Source organism: Arachis ipaensis, chromosome B09 (assembly GCF_000816755.2).
Source record: "Arachis ipaensis cultivar K30076 chromosome B09, Araip1.1, whole genome shotgun sequence".
In the NCBI taxonomy this organism is placed as follows: Eukaryota; Viridiplantae; Streptophyta; class Magnoliopsida; order Fabales; family Fabaceae; genus Arachis; species Arachis ipaensis.
In genome coordinates this window covers 24,235,983-24,254,154 of record NC_029793.2, presented here as the reverse complement: position 1 = coordinate 24,254,154, position 18,172 = coordinate 24,235,983, and positions in this window count along the sequence as shown.

Genomic DNA, 18,172 nt, shown 5'->3' with positions numbered 1-18,172 from the left:
TGAACCCTTAATCCTAAATCTTAAACCCTTAGCCATGAAAGAGGTGAACCGAAATGAATACACAGGGCGGACCGAAAAGGTAGAAACACACCGAACCTCTAAATACTAAACCCTAAACCCTAAACGCTAAATCCTTAAACCCTAAAACCTAAACCCTAAAACACTGAACAATGAACCCTGAACCCATAAACCCTAAATCCCTAAATCCCTAAAACCTAAACCCTAAACCCTGAACCCTAAACCCTGAACCCGAACCCTGAACTCTGAACTTGAACCCTGAACACTGAACTCTGAACCCTAAATGCTGAACCCTAAACCCTAAACCCTTAGAACCCTGAACCCTAGACCCCTAAACCATGAACCCTTAATCCTGAACCCTAAACCCTCAACCATGAAAGCGGTGAACCGAAATTAATACACGGGGCGAACCAAAATTTTGAAACACACTGAACCCCTAAACAATGAACCCTAAACCCATAAACCCTAAATCCCAAATTGACCCACGCCCAGATAAATTTACCCGCCTCCAACATCACTAAAATAAACGTGACATCCACGCGCTTCATTATAAAAAAAACAAAATTCTTCTTCAAAACGCACAAAACCTATCCTTCTCTTCAAATCTCTCTCAAAATCACTCAAATTTCAATCACGTTCTCTACGAAAACTACTACTACAGAAGAATAGCGAGAAGATTTGGCAACGAACAACCTCAAAAGAACAAAAACAGCAACAAAGACTACCAAAGGTATGATAAAACTACTGTTCACTTGAAATCTTGCAATGTCTCGTTTCTCCTAGTTGCATTTTAGGTTTCCTGGATTGATTTGCTTCGTTTCTCCAAGTTTCTTGAAATCTTGCAATGTCGCGTTTCTCCTAGTTACATTTTAGGTTTCCTGGATTGATTTGCTTCGTTTAGAAAGTTGAACTATTGTGAATGTATTTTTACAGTATAACTAGGGCTTGGAATGAAATTTGTTGTTATTTTCATTCAGTTCAGTGGATAGTGTAACTAGGGCTTTGAAATTGGTTGTTACTCTGTTCAGTACTTCTTTTGCATGGAGAAATACTATCATTTAGCAACAGTGTTCAAGAATATGAGTCAGGAAAAGAAAGCTATAGTTGAAGAAATGGGATTCGGTGCCCTGGCACATGTCCCAGAAATGAAGGTATCTCATGCCCTCTTAAGAGAATTGATTGATTGCTATGACGAGTATCATGGTTTCCTAAAAACTCTCCATGGAAAAATATACATAACACCTGCCAAGGTAGCAGCTGCGCTAGGGATAAGCCACGACGGTAATACACTTTCCACTTCCTGCTTATTTTCGGTTCATTGCTCATTTAAATTTTGGTTCATTGCTCCCTTTAAATTTTCATTGGTATGTAAAAAATTAAACTGAACCTTTTTTACTCATTTGTTGCTATTAAAATATTGTAGGGGATCGTTTTCCTAAAAAGGTTGACTATCGCAAACTGAATGAGGAAGACAAGGCAATATTTGACAGCTTCAAATGTGTTATGTTGGCGACTTTGACAAAGTCTGTCCTAAATATGAGTGTTGAAGGGGAGGAGAACTGGCAAAAATTCTGCAGGACTTTTGTCGTCTTCATACAGAAGTGCTTCTTGCTGTGGACGACGGTAAGCATGGCCTCCGCGATCCATAAGCCGCCTATCTTTTGTGTGGACAACATTCGACAGTGGGATTGGGCATGTCATGTGCTCATCTTCTTGAGAAAGGGAATCGAAAATAAGAGAAAGGGGAAGAAATAGTCCGTTGAGGGCTGTGTTTTTGTTTTGATGCTGATTTACTTCCATAAAACCAAGTTCCCTCACTTGGATGGACTTGATGCTCCCCCGGCACCGTGGGTGGCCTATTGGACAAAGAAGATGATACTCGACCGGATTTCTAAGGAAGCAACAGACACAATGGTAATGTGTTTATTTGAAGCATTGTGCATGCAGAAATATTTTTCTTGATAATTGAATGTTTATCACGTATTATTCATGACATGAATTAAATTTGGTTGAGTGTTTGTGGTCATTTTGATTCACCTGATTATTTTTGTATTTCCCCGTTTCAAATACTCTGCTAACTAAATAATTTTGTGTTTTAGGAACTTTTGTATAGAAAGCAAATAAAGGGGAAAGAGAAAAGAAAAAGGGAGAAAGAAGAAAAGAAAGTTGTTGTTGTGGATTCTTCTTCAGAAGAAGAATCTTTTTCGGAATCCAAATCAGAATCGGAATTTAACAATATAACGCTGGTAGAAAGAACAAGACAAAAGAGGCTCATGAAAAAAGAAAAAATTGTTCCAACGGATTCAAAAACATCAAGTGAATCTCAAAACCAGTGCAGTTTGAATGGCTCTAATTAACAATATTTTGTTCAACTTGTTTAAAAAAGCAGACACTGCTTCTTTTGAATGTATATATGTCAACATTAATGTAAATGTTAATATTAATGTATGGATCTAATGTTAATGTATATACTGATTCAAGATGGATTACTCCTTATCTTGTTATATACCTGTTGGAACTGCCTGGCTACTGTTTTATTGCACGTTCACAGTGAAAGAAATCAGGGTGATTACCAATACATTATGAACTCCAAAAGAACACAGTGAACCGAAATTACTACACTGGGCGAACCAAAAGGTAGAAACACACTGAATCCCTAAACACTAATCCCTAAACCCTAAACCTAAACACTAAAACCAGAACCCTGAACACTGAACCCTGAACCCATAAACCCTAAATTCCTAAAATCTAAAACCTAAACCCTAAACCCTAAACCCCACAAACACAATGAACCGAAATTAATGCAACTGGTGCACCAAAAAAGTGCATATCTCAACATAACACAAATTTAATTTTAAAAGAATGCTACTATTAGAACTCTGAACTCTGAACCATGAACCAAAAAAAAATTCTTATTATTCGACTTAGAAATTAATACACTAGACGAATAAAAAAACTACATATATCAATATAGAATTTCACAAAAAAAGTGACTATTCATTAAAGACTATCAACATTCAGAAAATAAACCTGCTATAACCATGGTGAACTGAAATTTGCTCATGGGTGAACAAAAATTTACATTAATAAAAACTAAAACTTGTAAAATCCTGTCTTGGATAATTCATATATGGTGTATTGTAAAGAGTGGAACTTGACTGAATTGATGATCCGGAGTCTAAAAGGTTCAACTACAAAAGACATAATTAATTTATATTAGGAAAATGAATAATTGAATTGTTAACTAATCAAAAGCAAGTCAATTTTACCTCGCTTGGAGCTGTCTTTTTCTTTTTCTTTATGGCATTTGAGATCTTTTTTTCCAGGTTTGATCCAAGTATGTTCTTGGGCTGACCTCTTGTTTTGGTACGTGGTGTGCTTTGAAGATCATTCACATTGATTAATGTCGCTTCTTCGTGGGTTAACAAACTTTTTCCTTTCCTTCTCTCTTGATATTCTTCCATCTCTGCCATGACCTTGTCAAATGCTTAGTGCAAAATTCCGGTCAACTCTTTAGACTTGGATGCAAATTCACTTATATTGTGTGACTGAAACATCAATTCGTCAAATCTCTTACTTCTTGGCTCTAATACAGGTTCATCTTGGCTGCTCTTGATGTGTGTATGCCTCCTCTTTATGTTCTTGCTCCAGCGTTCCAATATGTATTTAGGTGCCACGTTATCCACTCGCTCAAAGCTTAGAACGCTTAGGGAATGGCGGCACAATATGCCCCTAGACTCAAACAGCAAGCAATGGCACTTTACATCTCGTGATACTGCGTCATAGGTGACGACAAACTTGTTGAATGTGGAGTTGGAAACCTGCTCTATGACTTCATATGTTGTGAAACCTAGGGTAGAATGCATTGATCTTGTGATATAATTCACTTTACCTCTAAATTGAGCTTGAACTTCCCTGAACTTCTCATGGGTATATACACGCTGAAATTGTGCCTCTATTGCTGATTGTGTTGCGCACGGCATCAGAGTGTGAAAATCTGCAACATCAAATTTCTCTCTCTGCTTGTTCTCTGCTTGCGAGGCAATTGTCGTATTGCTTCACGAATTGTCTCAAGGAGCTATTCTGTGTGATGAACTTGTTGAAAAATGAATACATGCTCTCGCTCCTTTGTGTGCTTCTCATCCCGGCCCAAAAGTGGTGATCCAAGTAAACCGGAATCCATATATGTCGATCCTCGTACAGCTCTGCAAACCGAACCAAATTCATAAGTTATGGTGAACCGAAAATAGTGCATGCTTTTGGGAAAAAAATATATAAGCATAAAACTTATTCGAATTGAAATCTCAATTACCTGAAAGCCACTTGTTGCCTCCGAGACCATACTTTGTGAGGAAATCGTTCCAGTTTCTGTCAAAATCATTTTTTGTGTATGAGTTCCAAACAACATGGCTCATCTCTTATTCAATATCAATGTGTCCCTTGTAGCCATTTAGTTTGATTGGGATCTTCTTCATGATGTGCCAGATACACCAGCGGTGAATTGTTGTTGGCATGCATAGCTCAATTGCCCTTTGAATCGATGCGCATTGATCGGTAAGAATACCTTTGGTGCCTTCCCTCCCATGCAATGTAGCCAACACTCAAATAGCCATTTGAATGATTGAATGTCCTCATTTTTCATCAGCGCTCATCTAAGAAGTGTCGACTACTCGTGGTGATTCACACCAACAAAAGAACCTAAAACCAAATTGTACCTGCATAAATAACAAGCACACTATGGTGAACCAAAATATGTACAACCACTGAACATCAAAAGTATCTTTGAAGGAACCGAATACCTGTTTGTGTTATATGTGGTATCAAATGAAACCACATCTCCAAAATAATCGAATGCAGCCCTGCTTCTTGCATCAGCCCAGAATGCATGTTTAATGCAGTGATCGCCTTCAAGGTTGAGCTCAAAGAAGAAATTTTGGTTCTTTTCTTTCATTCTTACTAGCTACTTTCCAAATTCTTTGGCATCGTCTTTTTTTAAAATATTCTGTACTTCCCTTGTGATGTAATTTCTTACGTCTTTTTCTATAAAACCTAGTTCACGGTGGCTGTCAGCTGCTGCCACAAATGATTGGTAGGTTTTGCTCGGTCTGATTCCAGCTTCCTCGTGGGTTTCAATAGTGCGACGCACGAACATGCTAAGCTCCCTGTGTTGTTTGAGCATCTCATCCTGGTCTGGACAACAAAGATGTGAGTGATTCAAAACAACTTTGGAAATTGTCCAAAGACCAACATCCTTCATTATGTGTACGTAAATTCTAGCCGGACAATTTAACCCAGCTGAAGGGTTTGTCTTCAAAGTTGGAGATATCTTTGATTTTCACCTCCCCTCTCTAGAGCATACAATTAGTTGATTCTTAATCTTGTCTCTATCCCGAGTCGTGTTCCTTATTTTGGTGGAAAAACCAGCAAGTTTGGAATAATGTTTGTAGAACTTTCTAGCTTCTTCTAGGGTCTTGAAAATCATTCCCACCTTTGGGACAAATTTTTCGTCCACAACACAGCTGGTCTACATGGTGAACCGAAATCTTAATTACGGTGAACCAAAATCTTAATTACGGTGAAACAATTATATAGTGCTTAGGAAAGAAAACAAAATATGTTGGTCTAATTTTTGTAAGACTACTTTCTACATACCGAACTGAAAATATGAAAGTGATGAACCACCTCTTTAGTACTTATCGAACCGAAAACTTACTCAAATTTACTCAGAGTTACTCACAGTTAATGACACTCACAATTACTCACAGTTACATATTATCAATTTAGTTCAATTCAATTCAGATGTAAATCACCTCATTCCATTCAATTCACTTCAAATAAAATTAGCAATTTTATTCCATTAAATTTAATTCAGAATTCAATAATCCAAACCTTATCAAATTGATGTGTTTCATAAGAATCATCTAAATCGTAGTCATTCAACTGATTTGAAGTTGATTCATTCATTGTTTCAACTCAAAAGTGCAAATCGAAGAAGAAAATGAACGACGAAGCTAATTGCGTTGAATCAATCCAGATCCATAATACAGAGAAGAAAAATGTGAAAGAAGAGAACAACAAATTTAATCAGGTTAAAGAAGAAGAAGAAGAAGAAGAAGAAGAAGAAGAAGAAGAAGAAGAAGAAGAAGAAGAAGAAGAAGAAGAAGAAGAAGAAGAAGAAGAAGAAGAAGAAGAAGAATGCGAAAGAGGTTTACGTTGTATGAGAAGGTTTACATTGAGAAACGTTAAAAAGGAAAAATAAAAATTCATTATATAAGTTATAAGTGGCGCGTGTAAAATAAACAGAAATATGGGACGTAGAGTAAAAATTACGTGAATACCATCCATGTAATTTTAATTACATGGATGTAGAATTTTTTCCTTATTTTCTTGAGCGATGTACTCATTAAGAAAGCTCTTTATTAAAAGTGAGATTCTCTTATTCATAAGTGTAGGTTCTATCGAATTAGCAAGTTGTGACCACAGAACATAACGACATATATAACTAATAACACATTATTAAAGTTGAACCAGTGTTGCAGATTTACTATTAGTAGTATGCATAGGAATTATATCTTAAATCATTCTACTCATTATTTTTTATAATTTTTAAATGAGCAAAAGAAAAATATTTTTTAATTTTTCAAACATAAAAAATTTAAAATATTAAACTTTTTTTTATTAAGTTTACAAGTTAAGAAGATAAATATGTAAGACCCGGTTAATTAACGACTAATTAACCTATAAATGAGAATTTATTCTAGAAAGCCAAAAATGTTATTTTTATGGCTTAATATGATAGAGGAGATTGAGACGAGAATTTCGGTACCAATTTTATAGAAATCGGACCAAGATTGGACCGAACGGGCTAAACCGGTCCAACCGGACCCAAAATGGGCCCTTGGCCCAACTAAACTAAACCAAAACTCTAGTTTTCAGCACTCTCTCTCCTCACTTATCACTCAAACACGCTGAAATGGAGTAAGGGAGGGGAAGAACACTCTCTCAAACTTCTATCTCTCACTTGATCTTCAAACCACCATAACTTTTGATCTAGAGCTCCGATCGCCGCACCGTTTGCGACCACGTGTTCACCACGGAGAGCTTTACAAAACCCATACAATCAATCTTGAGATAAGCCACGTTTTTCTCTTCGAAATTCCAGCCCTTGTTTTCGAGTTTCATGGGTAAAATGTTGAGATTTTGGGTTCTTTGATGTTATAGGACCCAACTCTCTTGAAGGAGAAGGTTAATCTTGTATCCTTGGACCTTGGATGTGATAAGATTCTCAACCCTAGTGTAATTTGTTGTTCTATGATGTTTGGATATTGAGATGTTGAGTATGGGTATGATGATTGTGGCTTAGGTTGTGTATATGTGAATATTGGAGCTTGATTGGTGATTTTGGAAAGCTTGGGAGAGGGTTTTGTGTGATAAAATATGTTCTTGGAGGTGTTGAGACCTTGAGAGCTTGTGGACAAGTGGTTTGGAAGTGCTCCGGTTGAGCTTGGGAAATCGGCTAAGAGACTACGGGTCTCTGATTTGTGCCAATTTTGTTTAGAAATGAAATTGAATTTGGGATGTCCATGCCGTTCGAAGAACGGGTTAAAAACGATTTAAAACGAGAAAGTTATGTCCGTCGGAAGATTCGGGGTTGAATTTGTGAATTCTGCAGCTTTTAACTTAGAAAATTTTTAGCAGAATGACCCCCCGCGCGTAGGCGCACTTGGAGCGTACGTGCCGTTCTTCGAGAAAGCACCATTCACGCGTGCGCGTGGTGTGCGCGAGCGCGTCGATGCGCTGCACCAAATGCCCAGCCATTTTCCAGAGAGTTGTGCCAGAGTTGTGCCAGTTTTGTGCCTTGGGCGCAAGAGCATCCACGCGTACGCGTGGTTGACGCTCGCGCGTCGTTTGGCTATTTACAACCCGCGCGTATGACGCTTGCGCGCAGATGAGATTTTGTGGCCATCCACGCGTGCGCGTGGAGTGCGCGTACGCGTGGCCCTGTTTTCATCCCAAAGTTGATTTTTGAGTTTTAAAAGCCAAATTTCATACTTCTAAGCCTCCGATCTCACCACTTATGTCTTGAATCATTATGATATGCCTAGCATGAGAAAAAGGGCTAGTGAATGTGGTAACTTGCGAGTGAAGAAGGGGAAAAATGAATGATCATTGAGGATCAAAGATGATTATGTGAAATGCGGAGGATAGCGGTAGAAGTGCTTATTGTGCCATGGGCCGAAGGGCCGTAATTGTTAATGAATTGGCTGGTTATGGATTTAACTGTGAGCCGGATGGCTAGATTATTGCCGTGTTACGGCGGAGCCATGATTATGGCTAAGTATAAATGCATATATGCTGTTGAATGAATTGTGAATGTTTGTACTTCCACCATCGGAGATGAGGGTTTCCCTGGGAAGAAGCAGTGGCTAGCCACCACGTGCTCCAGGTTGAGACTCGAAGCTCTTTTGACCCTATGTTGTAAGTGTGGCCGGGCACTGTGAAAGGTCCGGATGAGCTCGCCCCCGTGAATATTCACCAGTGAGGGTGATGGATATGGATCATGATTATGATCAAGTTTATGATGAGTATAACTCAAGTTGGGGATGCGCGACAGAGGGACAGTCCAATGGTTAGCTACCAGGAGTTATCGGGTTGGCTCTATAACCGACAGATGATATCATCAGCCACTAGGGACAGGCATGCATCATAAGCATACTACATGAATTGTTTGAGATTGCCTATTTGACTGCATATTACTTGCTAATTGTCTAAATGCCTTATCTGTTCCTATTTGTAAATCTCTTGTCTGATATAACTGTGTTTGCTATATTATACTCCTGCTGGTGGTTGGGAGGTCTGAAGGAATTGGAAAGGGAAGTATTAGTTAGACTGAAGGATCTTTAGTCAGTTGCCACTTACGCTTTAGTTTGTTTATAAGCTTTGATATTATCTGGAGGAAGTTCTAGGATTGCCTTCGGCTTTCCTCTATTATTATGTATTATATATGTGGAAGTTGTTACCGTGCTGGGGACCTCTGGTTCTCACCTATGCAGATTTTGTGGGTTTCAGATGCAGGACGCGAGGCTTCTCGTTAAGGCATGCTGGAGACTTCCGTTTTAGCGAAGATCTTTGTTCTCGGGGCTCTGTTTTGGTTTATATATTTTGCATAGATACTTTTATCTCCATTAAATAATACGAACTGTGATGACTCCTTCTAGAGGGGATTTTGGAGAATAGATTTCTGTATTTGTGTCCCTTTGGGTTTCCTTTGGGGTTTTTCTTATTTTATTATATGTATATATTGCTATGCTCGGACCGATTATCTTCAGAGCCGGATTTTGAGTCTTGATATTTCCGTTTTTGACACTCTTTATATATATATATGATCTCGCGTTAGCTTATCCCTGTTCGTTACGTTATCGATCGGAGTGTTGCGCTTTCGAGTTACGGTTTTTGTTTACCCCCTTTTTCTACAAAGGCTCCTAGTTATAATCAATTATTCATACTACTATACGTACTAAATTTTTGTTTTAGAGGTCGTAATACCTTGCCATCTCTGAATCATGACTTAAGCATAAGACTCTGTATGGTAGGGTGTTACATTATGGTATCAGAGCAGTTCGTTCTTGTAGAGCCTGAGGGACGGACTGACTATGCTTCTGTGCATTCTCTGTATGTGTGTTATGTGCTGTTAGTATATATACTTGATATAATTGGCATAAACGTTCATGAGCATACATTTGGGGCTTTGAAGCACTAGACTTCCGATATTGAGACTGATCAACTTAATATCGATTGTTTGGTGTGTATAGGAACCAGAAGGCGCCTCGTGGATGCGGTAGAGGTCGTGGGAGGAGTCGTAATAATGCTCGTGCGCCGGAGAATAACCCTAATGACCCGGTGAACTTTATGACTGTATTGGAGAACATGGCTGCTGCTATGCAAGCCACTACTGAGGCTCTTGGTCAACAGATGAACAACCATGATAATGACGGAGGTGGAGTTCAGGGCCCGATGACACTGGCAAACTTTTTGAAGGTTAATCCACCTAAGTTCAAGGGAACTACTAGCCCGGCTGAAGCCGATACATGGTTTCAGGCTATGGAACGAGCACTGCAAGCGCAGGTGGTACCTGAAGGGCAGCGTGTGGAGTTCGCTACCTATTTGCTCACTGGTGAAGCGTCGCATTGGTGGCAGGGTATTCGACGCCTCCTACAGCAGGGTGATGATTATATCATCTGGGATGTTTTCCAAGAGGAGTTCTATAAGAAGTACTTTTCGACTTCTGCTAGGACGGCCAAAGAGCTTGAATTGTTGCAGCTGAAGCAGGGTACTATGTCCGTATCTGAGTATACTGACAAGTTTGAGGAGCTGTTCAGATTCTCTCGTATGTGTCAAGGGACTCCGGTGGAATATGACTAATGGAAGTGTGTTAAGTACGAAGGAGGACTCCGGAGTGATATTTTCAGTTTGGTGGGGCCAATGGAGATTAGGACTTTCCCCGAGTTGGTGAACAAGTGTAGGGTGATGTGTATTTTCGGAAAACGAATTCCAAACACACAAAACTCACCGGCAAGTGTACCGGGTCGCATCAAGTAATAAAACTCACGGGAGTGAGGTCGATCCTACAGGGATTGAAGGATTGAGCAATTTTAGTTTAGTGGTTGATTTAGTTAAGCGAACAAGAGTTGATTTGAGTGATTTGTAGTTGACAGAAGCTAAATTGCATGAAATTAAAAAGGGAGAGGGACAATTTCAGTAAATTAAAGAGCAGAGAAGGTAAATGTAATAAATCTTAAAGAGCAAGAAATGTAAATTGCAGAATCTTAAAGTGCAAGAAATGTAAATGGCTTGAATTGTAAAGGGAGTTGAGAAGTGAATTTGCAAAAATTAAACAAGGAAAAGAGAATCTCAACGCATAGAAGAGTAGAAGATGACTCGAATTGAACCGGATCTAAAACGGGAATGTAAATAGACTTGAAAAGCATTCAACAGAAGAATTAAAATGAGATTTCAGATCTCAGGACCCAAGAGACTAGATAATCGAGTCTAGATCTCAATGCCTTCCTAGATCCAAATGTGGAATTCAATTGCAAGAAATAAAGAAAAGTAAATTTGCAGAATGAGTAGAAGAAGAGACAATGAACTGAAATTGAAATTCAATTATGCATTAAAGAAAATAGAGAGATCTCAGGATGAGATTGAAACAGAATTCCTTCAATTCTCCAACCCACGATCCAAGACAAGAAAAGTAAAGAGTGCTGAGCAAGAACAAGGAAGAAGAGAGATCAATTCTCCTTCCCAATTCTCTAGAATTCTAAAGCAACAATTCAAAAATGTAAAGGTGAGCTCTCCCTGTAAGTGTTCCCAATTCTCCCAAGAAAAGCTCTCTCAAAACTCCTCAGCAAAACTAAAAGGAAAAGCTCCCCAAAAAAACTTAAATCCTAAGCTATTTATACACTTTCTTCAAATGGTCTTCAAGCCTTGAATTGGGCCTTTGCTCTTGATGGAATTGGGTTGATAAAAGCCTTTGTTGATTGCTCTTGGAGTTGGAGAGAAATCCATTGTGAACCGGGCTATAAATCATAAAAGCTTGAGTCAAAGTTTGAGGCAAACTTTGGCTCAAGCTTTTCATATCAGCTGCCCCCATTTGCTGCTACCAACATTTGGGCTAAAGTTTGAGGTCAAACTTTAGGCCAAACGTTGATCCCCTTGTGTGCATATGTGGCGCCAACGTTTGCCAAAAAGTTTGAGGCAAACATTAGCGCAAGCTTTTCTCCTCCAGGGTATGTTGGTGTGGCGCCAACGTTTGCCAAAAAGCTTGAGGCAAACATTGGCGCAAGCTTTTTCCTCCAGGGTGTTTGTTTGTGGTGCCAACGTTTGCCGAAAAGCTTGAGGCAAACGTTGGCGCAAGCTTTTGCTTCTTCCAGGGAGGTTTCAACTTTTCCAAAAGTTTGAGCTAAAGTTTGAGGCAAACTTTGGCTCAAGCTTTTTGTTCTCTCTTGCTCCTAGCCATTCCTTCTTCCTTCAACCTTCTTCAAAGCTCTTTTTACCTATCATCAATCAACCAAACACATCAAAGCTATGCTCAAAATCATGAGTTTGTTATTCTTTCATAATATATGACAATTATAGCATAAAATCTCATGAAATTGCATTAATTCATCCATGGTTGATTGAATCAAAGGAAATATGAAATTTCACCCAATTGGCTTACTTATGGTTGTGCTTTGTCCTTGACTCTAAGTGTCATGTCTCAAAGCGGCTCTTTAGATAGGCTTTCAATCAATACTCCTAAACCAGTTGGTTTTAAGGTATTAGGTGTTAAAGCACCCCTAAGGATTTACTTACTCAAGCCTCTCTCTTTGACACAATTCGACCACAAGCATTTACTAGGATAACAACTCTTTGAGTTCTTGTTTCTTTCTTCTTTTCTGCCTAGTAATTGATGCTTAGAGCCTTGGGCCATGTTCTTTTTGTTTTTGTATTTTCTTTATTTTCTTTTTGTTTTGTTTGCTGCTTCTTGGATCAATAAATGTTTGAGAATCTCCACAACATTTCTTTGAACTCTATGTCCCGCCTATGAGCTCCCATGCAAGTTTTCATAAGCATGCAACCTCAATACATAATTATACAACTAGAACCACCACTTCTCCTAATCTTTTGATTGCCTCAAAATTGTTTAATTCCTCAATCATTCTTTTCAAAGAACTTTCATGTGATGCATTTTTGAAAAATTGAGTGCAAACAAGTTTTGGAGAGTATGATGTTGTAAATGATCAAGCATCTTGCTTATTGAATTGTAGAAAAACTATACTAAACAGAAAGACAGATAGGGGTACAATATCACTTTCAATCACAGCAATATCTGATAATGAACAATACAACCTTTTGGAGTTTACTTGCTGTCCTCTTTCTCATCATCATTGCTGGTCTTCACATTCCTCTTTCATCTCTTTGGTTGATGATGGTAAATCTTCTCAAAAGTTTGTACGGTACTCTGCAGTGATATTTGAAAGTTGCTTGTTCCCCAAGCACTTAGAAACAATGGTTAGCATGCATGATTTATTTGTGGGCCTTTGTACTTACTTTGGTGTGGGAACACCAAACTTAGTACATTGCCAATGGTTCTTGTTCATCAAACTAACCGGATGTGAAACTCTTTTTCTTTTTCAAAAGCAATTAAACTGAAAACAGCAGAATGGTTAACTAGTTTGTCTAAATGCTTGAAGCTAGCATTATGCAGAAGGTGAGAATATGTTATATGATGGAATTTTGGTGGAACACCAAACTTAGAATTCTTCATCCTCCTTTAGATTGTTTTGGTGTGCAACACCAAACTTAGCTTCTTGCAATATAGATAAAACTAATTAACCTTTTTATTGAAATAGATATGAAAAGATGGTTACCTCCGGTTGGGTTGCCTCCCAACAAGCGCTCTTTTATTGTCACTAGCTTGACATCCTCCATCCTTTGATCATGGAAGCTGTGGCTTCTGTTACCTTTGGTTTTCCCCTCTCATCCTGAGTTTCCTTTCCTCTGTTTCTTCTTGTGAAATTTCTCTGTGATGCTTCTCTTGGATGAGTAATTCTTTCCCCGTAACCTTCTCACTTTCCTTTAGAATTGCTTTCCATTTCAACCCAGCAGCTTTTTTGCTGTTCTTTGGGTTGTCTTCAGTGGCCCTTAGGGATATATCTGCCTTTCTCTCACCCATTTCAGCAAGGTTTTGAACCAGTTGTTCCATTTGCCTTTCAACTCTTCTGAGTGAGGCTTCTTGGTTCCTGCTTATCATCTCTTGATTCTTGCTTATCATCTCTTGATTTTTCCTTATTTCTTCCTGCTCTATTGTTGTCATTTCTTGAACTTTCATGAACCTCTCCATCATCATTTCTAGAGCATAGAGTCTTTGAAAGTTTAGAATTGGTTGTGGCTGTGTCAACTGTGGTGGTTGATGAAAGTCATTTTGGGCGAGTGGTGAAGTAGGACGGGGTTGGGAGTGTGTATATTGGGGTGGTGTGTGATGATTGTTACTGTGGGAGTGGTTTTTATGTTGGTTTTTGAAGTTGGGGTTGTTGCAGTTGAAGTCCCTTGGTCTTTGATTTTTGTTTTCAACCCCCTCCAGTTGGATTGAGTTCTCCAGGGTGGGTTGTACACATCATTCTGAGTCTTATGTTGGAGCATGCTTGAGGAGCTGTCTGGAGAGTGTGATCGCTCATGACTTTGTTGCTCATAGTTAATTACTCCAGAACCGTTTTCAGGTTGATTCCAACAATGGGGATTTTGAGGTGAGTTCTGTGCATTTGCCACAGCATGTTGCAGTTCATCTATTTTTCTGTTAATCAGCTCCAATTGTTGCTTAAGCTGTTGATGTATCTGCTCGCTTTGGGCCATGATTGCACGAATACCTTCAATTTCTTTCTCTTGTGCGAATGGTTGCACTCCTGCCTCTGGTTTAACAGTTCTCTGAGGTGGTTTCAGCTTGGCTAGGAGTTCACTCATTAGTTCTTCCCATCCGATGATGTTTCCTTGTGGGAAAGCTTCGAACCATTGAGCAACATCATCCATGGTGATGGGTGGGTGCTTCAATTTATGGGTTGTATTATCACCTAAGGTGGGGACATCGCTCCCATGATTACTGGCATTCATTGAGTTCCCTTCCATGGTCTGCACAATCACATACAGTCCAAATGAAGATAGAGTATATTTATGCCAGGATATGATTAAAGGATTAGTTAACGCAATGTGTCAAACAGTTGGTAAATTTGAGAGATTAAAGATCGAAAATCACTTCTCTCGTTGATTTATCAAGCTATGAGAATCATACTCAGCAAGTTAAACCAAGAAAACTTCACTCTATTGCTAAAGTGAGGTTTCAATTAGTTCAGGCAAAAATTCAAACAGTTAGTGTGTCAGCCAAAAATTAAAGAAACCGAAAAGAAAAAGTGCTTGATCTAGATCTCTACTTCACTTAATCATTGTCAATCTATTTCAATCCCCGGCAACGGTGCCAAAAACTTGATGTGTATTTTCGGAAAACGAATTCCAAACACACAAAACTCACCGGCAAGTGTACCGAGTCGCATCAAGTAATAAAACTCACGGGAGTGAGGTCGATTCCACAGGGATTGAAGGATTGAGCAATTTTAGTTTAGTGGTTGATTTAGTCAAGCGAACAAGAGTTGATTTGAGTGATTTGTAGTTGACAGAAGCTAAATTGCATGAAATTAAAAAGGGAGAGGGACAATTTCAGTAAATTAAAGAGCAAAGAAGGTAAATGTGCTGAATCTTAAAGAGCAAGAAATGTAAATTGCAGAATTTTAAAGTGCAAGAAATGTAAATAGCTTGAATTGTAAAGGGAGTTGGGAAGTGGATTTGCAGAAATTAAACAAGGAAAAGAGAATCTCAACGCATAAAAGAGTAGAAGATGACTTGAATTGAACCAGATCTAAAATGGGAATGTAAATAGACTTGAAAAGCATTCAACAGAAGAATTAAAATGAGATTTCAGATCTCAGGACCCAAGAGACTAGATAATCGAGTCTAGATCTCAATGCCTTCCTAGATCCAAATGTGGAATTCAATTGCAAGAAATAAAGAAAAGTAAATTTGCAGAATGAGTAGAAGAAGAGACAATGAACTGAAATTGAAATTCAATTATGCATTAAAGAAAATAGAGAGATCTCAGGATGAGATTGAAACAGAATTCCTTCAATTCTCCAACCCACGATCCAAGACAAGAAAAGTAAAGAGTGCTGAGCAAGAACAAGGAAGAAGAGAGATCAATTCTCCTTCCCAATTCTCTAGAATTCTAAAGCAACAATTCAAAAATGTAAAGGTGAGCTCTCCCGCATAAAATCAATTGAAAACAAAAGAAAAAGACTAGTGAAACTAGGCTAAGATGACTTGTCATCATAGGGTTGCTGAAGAGTGTGTGAAGAGGGCAGCCACTGAGAAAGGAAGTCACAAAGGATCATTTCCACAGAACCGAGGAAAAAATTTTGCACCTAGAGGTCCGCTGTTCAAGAGGGGAGGTTCCTTTAGGAGGCCCAACAACAACTACTCCCAAGGGAAAAGGTTTGGGAAGTAGCCTCAGAATGATCAAGCTTGGACTAGGTATGGGAGTCACCATCTGGGAGTACCGTGCAAGGCCGGATGGAGTTTGTGCTACAATTGTGGAAAGGCGGGGCATAGAGCCGCAAAATTGTCCGGAGAAGCAGAAACAAGGTGCTGGGAAAGCACAACAGACTGGTCGGGTGTTCACCACCTCAGCTGTGGGTGCAGAGGGATCCGAGACACTCATTCGAGGTAACTGTGAAATGGCTGGTCAAACTTTAAATGCTTTATTTGATTCAGGAGCATCGCATTCATTCATTGCATTTGAGAAAGCCCATGAGTTAGGGTTGAAGATCGTAACTTTAGGTTATGACCTAAAAGTGTATAATGCTACCCATGAGGCCATGGTAACTAGGCTAGGGTGCCCGAAAGTTTCGTTTAGGTTCAAGCAGCGTGATTTTGTCCATAATTTAATCTGCTTATCGATGATCGTCCTTGATCTTATCTTGGGATTGGACTGGTTATCTGAGAACCATGTCCTGCTTGATTGTTCTACAAAGTCAGTGTACTTTATGCCGGAAGATACAGACGGGCCGGTCGTGGTGAATAATTATTACTTGAATTCGATGATGGTGAACTGTTCTGGAACCGAATGTCAAGGTATCCTATTGTTAACTGCTGGTGTTTCGGGTGATGATAAAAGGTTGGATCAGATTCTGGTAGTGTGTGAGTTTCCGGAAGTGTTTCCCAATGATATTGAGGAATTTCTACCTAACCGAGAGGTCGAGTTTGCTATTGAATTGATACCTGGGGCGGGACCAATCTCAAATGCTCCTTATAGAATGTCACCGTTAGAGATGGCCGAGCTAAAGTCTCAGTTAGAGGAATTGTTTGGTAAGAACTTTATCCGACCAAGTGTTTCCCTGTGGGGTGCTCCAGTGTTACTGGTAAAGAAGAAAGATGGAAGTATGTGACTCTGTGTGGATTACAGGCAGCTGAACAAGGTCACCATAAAGAATAAGTACCCATTTCCGAGGATTGATGATCTCATGGATCAGTTACAAGGAGCTAGGGTTTTCTCCAAGATCGATTTGCGATCTGGTTATCACCAGATAAGGGTGAGGGGTGAGGATATCTCTAAGACTGCTTTCAGGACTCGTTATGGTCATTACGAGTACACTGTAATGTTCTTTGGGTTGACGAACACTCCTGCAGTATTCATGGATTACATGAATAGAGTGTTCCGTCCGTTTTTGGATAAATTCGTTGTTGTCTTCATTGACGACATACTGATTTACTTCAAGACTGAAGAAGAGCATGCGGAACACCTGAGGACCGTGTTGCAGATTCTAAAGGAGAAGAAACTCTATGCGAAACTGTCTAAGTGTGAGTTTTGGAAGAGTGAGGTGAAGTTTTTGGGTCACGTGGTGAGTAAGAAGGGAATAGCCGTAGATCCAACTAATGTGGAGGCTGTGATGGATTGGAAGCAACCAACCACAGTAACTGAGATAAGGAGTTTTCTGGGCTTAGCTGGCTATTACCGAAGGTTCATCAAAGGCTTTTCGCAATTAGCCTTGCCGTTGACAAAGTTAACCCGCAAAGACACTCCGTTTGTTTGGACTCCTGAGTGCGAGGAGAGCTTTCAGACATTGAAGAAAAAGTTGACCACTGCACCTGTGTTAGTGTTACCTGAGCCGAACGAGCCTTTTGAGGTGTACTGTGATGCCTCATTAAAGGGTCTAGGGTGCGTGCTGATGCAGCATCATAATGTGGTGGCGTATGCCTCACGACAGTTAAGACCTCATGAAGTTAGTTACCCTACGCACGATCTGGAACTCGCTGCGGTCGTGTTTGCCTTGAAGGTGTGGAGGCATTATTTCTATGGGGTTAAGTTCCAAGTCTTCTCCGATCACAAGAGCTTGAAATATCTCTTTGATCAGAAAGAGCTTAATATGAGGCAGAGAAGGTAGATGGAATTATTGAAGGACTACGACTTTGAGTTGAATTACCATCCGGGGAAGGCGAATGTAGTGGCAGATGCGTTAAGTCGGAAGTCGTTATATGCAGCTTGGATGATGCTTCAAGAGGAGAAGTTGCTCAA